The sequence below is a fragment of the Sycon ciliatum genome, unplaced genomic scaffold (genome assembly GCF_964019385.1).
Source record: "Sycon ciliatum unplaced genomic scaffold, ocSycCili1.1 SCAFFOLD_1842, whole genome shotgun sequence".
NCBI lineage: Eukaryota > Metazoa > Porifera > Calcarea > Leucosolenida > Sycettidae > Sycon > Sycon ciliatum.
Window position 1 is genome coordinate 1 of NW_027045013.1, and position 5,000 is coordinate 5,000.

General features: G+C 45.0%; 1 protein-coding gene across 1 annotated transcript in view; it reads right to left on the reverse strand.

The window, feature by feature from the left end:
• Positions 1–4,538: 4,538 nt before the first annotated feature.
• The window catches only part of LOC135830795 (uncharacterized), a 7,103-nt gene continuing 6,641 nt past the window's right edge, over positions 4,539–5,000 (reverse strand). The window contains exon 2 of the mRNA XM_065343007.1: positions 4,539–5,000. This exon is cut by the window's right edge and continues 1,361 nt beyond it. The gene's annotated coding sequence lies outside the window, so the exon portion shown is untranslated.

Here is a 5,000-nt window from a genome sequence, read left to right on the forward strand (position 1 = left end):
TTGTTGTTGTTGTTGTTGTTGTTGTTGTTGTTGTTGTTTTTTATTTGAATTCGCAATACCAAACGGGCAATATGCCCAATTACATGGAAGCGAATAAAAGAATGCTAAGAATGAGGCATTGGAGTGGATATTATTTCAAGTGGAAGTACTGATCCCGGGAGGTACTACAAATAGGTACAATGAAAATCTGAAAAGGCCATGGTACTGTCGTTTACCATGCTGGAAGCAGCTACATGGAGAAGGAAAAACAACAAGAAAGACGTTATATCTCATGTATTGGACAAACAGAGCTAACAGGAGAAGACCGTTCGTTATGCCTATACATACTGTCCGTGTGTGTGTGTGGGGGGGGGGGGGGGGGTGGGGGGTGCATGTCACTGTCCTGCTCCGCGCACCCCCCTGGTTTCTGATATCTCGAACGTGTACTTGCACCCCTGCTAACGTTATTGCCCCCGCTTGTTTTTCATGATCCATTGCTTCTTGCCTCCCGGTTAATTTCCATCTAGCTGTTTCTGGCTAGTACCAGTTCTATCGCACTTATTAATCATCCTTATTGGCGTCACGCCATCGTGGAATAAAAGAATAATAATAATAACTGTTTCTCTTCTTTAAAAACATTTATGGCCTGAGAGTGTACGGGTACACGGCTGCTGCGAAATCGGCCACGGCTTTTCAGGAACGTACACTGGCTGGCAGAGTGTTCCACAGCGCAGGTCCACGGAAGAACGGTCGGCGAGTGCCTGTATGCGTCCTGGCCAGCGGGAGAATGGGCCCGGCGTTGGCTTGATGTCGGGTTGGGGCCGTGGTTGCGGGCGTCAGCTGCTTTGACAGCGCTGTACTACATTGGCCGTTCAGGCCGCGCCAGATGAGATCGAGGAGGGGGTAATCTCTCTCGTATTCTAGTATTGCTCAGCACAGCGGTCTAGGATGGCAACTGTCTACAATTTAACCTGATAAGTGAGAGTTGCTGGTAGTTCAAGAATGCCTGCCGCATGTACTAATCACTCCTTGCCACTGTCCGGGGAAGTAAATGAGTAGAGAGTTCGGGAATGAATGGCACTTACCACGGATTGTCATCGTGACAGGAGGCTCCAGTGCAGCACCATAGGAAAACTTCTGTAAGACATCTGGTGTACTACCTTGCAGCATTACCCAGGCGACCTCCGGTGAGGTAGCTTTTGAATTCAACTGGCATCCGACTTGCAGAGTCATTCCAATGATAAAAGCTTCTGTTACTCTGCTGTTATTTGATACGTAGTGATCAAGGCTCACCACGGCCCATGTTACAGTTCCCGTTATATGTGTGGTAGGTGGTATGCGTTCAGAGGCAATCTGATACTTTCCCCCAGGGAATTCCTTCAATAGCACTAACGTTGCGTTGCAGGATTGTCCAATCTCTTCTGCAGTAATATCAATCTGGACAAATGTACACCTGCTGTAGAAGGATATGTTCGGGAAAGGAATACTTGTCCGCGGTTGGAGAATTGGTCCAGCACCAGGCGCACTTTCCAGCTTCATATGATTGTCAATGGTCAGATTTCCTGGAGTTTGTGACAATGTGCATGGTGCTGAGACTGCAAGGGGGAGACAGACAGGTTGTAACATTCCCACGTAAAATACACACACGCATATGAACAAACTTGCACATAGGTGTTGTTCGTGGTTGAAGAATGTTGTCTAACATCAGGCGAACTTGTCATTTTTAAAATGATTATCAATGGTCAAATTTGCTCGACTTTGTAATGATGTGCACGCTGACGAGGCTGCAATATAGCATTTATCCATATTGCAGTCTCGCCTAAGACAAGTTGAAACATTCTCACACAAACAAACCAAGCGAACAGACACACATGCTCATTATCTACCCAGATGGACACGCTCGCTCAAGCACTCCGACACCCCTCCCACCTTTCAATACACACACACACACACACATACACACGCACACGCACACACACACACACACACACACACAGAGAAAATGTAATTATGCACTTGCTCAGTGCTGGAAAGTATAAAAGCAGGCAGGTAGATGCTATTTTACTCAAACTCCGAAGTATGCGTTTTGAAGTGTTCGGTATCCAGAAGAAACATTAGCCACAACATCTATAATAAGTGACCATCAGTGTAGGTCTGCATCCCGCTATGTGCTCTCCGCCGGCACATTCAGTTTGTATATCATTAGTGTACCACTCTAAGTTTAAAACGCCCTCAATATTTCGGCTTTTTTATTGAATATGTTATGTATTGGGGCTCCTCTTGTGGTTTGTACGTGAAGTTAGTGGGTTAAAGTGAGGGCTGCGTCCAACAAGTCGCCGTGGATTCACAGGAAGCGTGAGTTTCGAAGTCTGATAAAACGTAATTATGTGAACGGTCGCTGTTTGGATGCCGACTGCGCCAACTGTTGGCCATGAGTGAGGAGAGTTCTTGGTTCGATTCCAGCGGGTGAAAGTCAATTGTTTCGTCACACCTTTCTAGTTTGCAACTTTCCCGCTAACTAATGAACAAGTCCGTTTTTTCGTTTTTTGGCAGTGCTGTAACTCTGGATGCTCTATGCGGATAGCAGTGTTTACTGTTGCAGGGTAGTGCTGTAAATAGTGGCATCACTTATCAGTTATCACATTGGCACAGCAAAATTTAGTTCGTTGAAGAAAACTAGTAAACTGTTTTATAGTGATCCTGACATTAGCGGGGTGGTCTCATCTACATACTTGTAGAATCTTACCTGTTGCTCCACTGTGTGTTGGTATTACTACGAACACACCAACGGTAAACACCACTATCAGCAGTCCGCTGCGCATTGTCACCACTAGCTGGTATCGTTGTTCCTGCAAATGTATCTATCTTTCAAGACACCGTCATAGGGTAGGACATGTGTGGTCTAGAAAAAACGCATGAGAAAATTCACTTGAACAGGAATCTGTTGTTGCTGATCAGTGTGCTAATAAAGCTCTGCTGCGTGATAATCGCGATCTACATGAAGTTTTGAAGGGAAATGATGCTCCAGTCTAAGGCGACTTGCAGGTCTGATGAAGCATTGCTTACTACTCTACCAGCGACCTGAGCTACGGATTGTGTTCTAGGATAGTCTGTAGTGCGGTGTGCAGTGTGCTGACTCTTTGGCTCGGGCCTTTACTCTCCAAGTCACTTGCTGCATTCGGAAGCAAACAGGCCACCGCTACCGGATGATGTCATTCGTACGTATACATCAACGTAGAAAGTACAGCCACTAGCGGTAGTTATTGATGCTTCCAGAGGATGTTCAACATCTTGTTGTTGCTGTTGTTGTGGCTGTTTTTGATTTTGTTGTTGCTGTTGTTTTAAATCTTGAAATCTTTTATGCAGGATGCTGTGGCCAATAAGAGAAACTGTTGTTGTTGTTGTTGTTGTTGTTGTTGTTGTTGTTGTTGTTGTTGTTGTTGTTGTTGTTGTTGTTGTTGTTGTTGTTGTTGTTGTTGTTGTTGTTGTTGTTGTTGTTGTTGTTGTTGTTGTTGTTGTTGTTGTTGTTGTTGTTGTTGTTGTTGTTGTTGTTGTTGTTGTTGTTGTTGTTGTTGTTGTTGTTGTTTCAAATCTTTATTCTCACGATAGCCAGTGACCAATAAGAGATTGTTGTTGTTGTAGTTGTTGTTGTTGTTGTTGTTTTGCTTTAGAACCCGAATAGACTATTGTTATCTTACAGAATATTCAAGAAGTTTTGTTTAGTGTTTATTTGAATTTGGAGAGCTGAAAAGTACAGGTGAGTGACTCAGTGCAGGTATGCAATAAATTAACCATCCTATTCTACTTGTCGTACAAACATATGTTTTTCTCATGGGACCCACTCACGTGACCTACCAATACAGTCGGAGTCGCTGCTACTTCTAAGCGGATAGTGGTATCCCTCATGCAGACGCGTGAGTTGTTGTTGAATGTGATAGCGTTGTGCACAGCTGCTGGCTTCCAGCGTCTGTTTAGCTACACTCAATGGGCGATTCCTGCTCAAGCTGCTATTTTGGGCTTCACGAGGTGTTGGTTGCGCTGTAAACAGAGCGTATTTGTTAGCAGCTATCCCTTGTGCTATTTGGGTTGCGTGAGCGCCCTAAAATGTAGTGCGACGTGCTATCTTAATGTCTGTGGGGCCACCTTTGTAACATAGTCAGTAGTTTCGGTTCCAATTGGGTGCGGATGCAGTACTCCAGTCTTGGAACACAATCATTCGCAGCCTACGCAAGCTCAACCGGTGATGGAATTACCCGAAACACTGTGTCATGAGCAGGGAATGGGGAATTCTTGCAAGTTATCTTCATTGAAGGTTTGGTGGACGTCTTGTGTGCTCTTGTTGGCGGTCGTGAGTCAGTCAAGTGTCAAGATCTGCAGGAGCAAGGAGACATGAGGGATGGGTTGGTAGGGAGGGACTGTGAGGGGTTGGGTGGGGTTTGGGGGAGCAAGGGAGGGAAGGAGGGAGATAGGAGGGAGATATAGAGAGATTGAGAAAGAGAGGAAAGAGGGACAGAGAGAGACTTAGAGAGAAACATCCAGTAATTATTCCAGCACATGTGTGTCGCATTGTGAGTTCAATTGATTTCATAACAGTGATGAAGTATGGAGAGTATCATAATCTACCATTTGAGCCTTTGCATTAATTGTATTGAACAATGGCACAATTGTGTATAATGTGCCATGCACACGATTGAAGACAGGTTTTTAAGCCTTTGCAAGAGTCGCCAAATTGAAAGAACATGGTGCAGTGCTATCTACCATTGGTCTTAAAATGCCACATGGCCTGGTTACGGCAGAAATGTATTCGCCACCCTGCTGTACTGAAGGTGCAAGCTGGCTGCCTGATCATGTAGACTAGGCAGTCAGCAGAGATATCAGATATCACTCCAAGGAAAACAACAATACTACTCTAGCCAGAAATACTAAGAGACGCTATAATATAAGCTGTTACAGAGGCGTGGATCGGTGTAACGGGAAGGCACATCCGTACGCCTAAAGAAACGTGCGGGATCCAATCGACA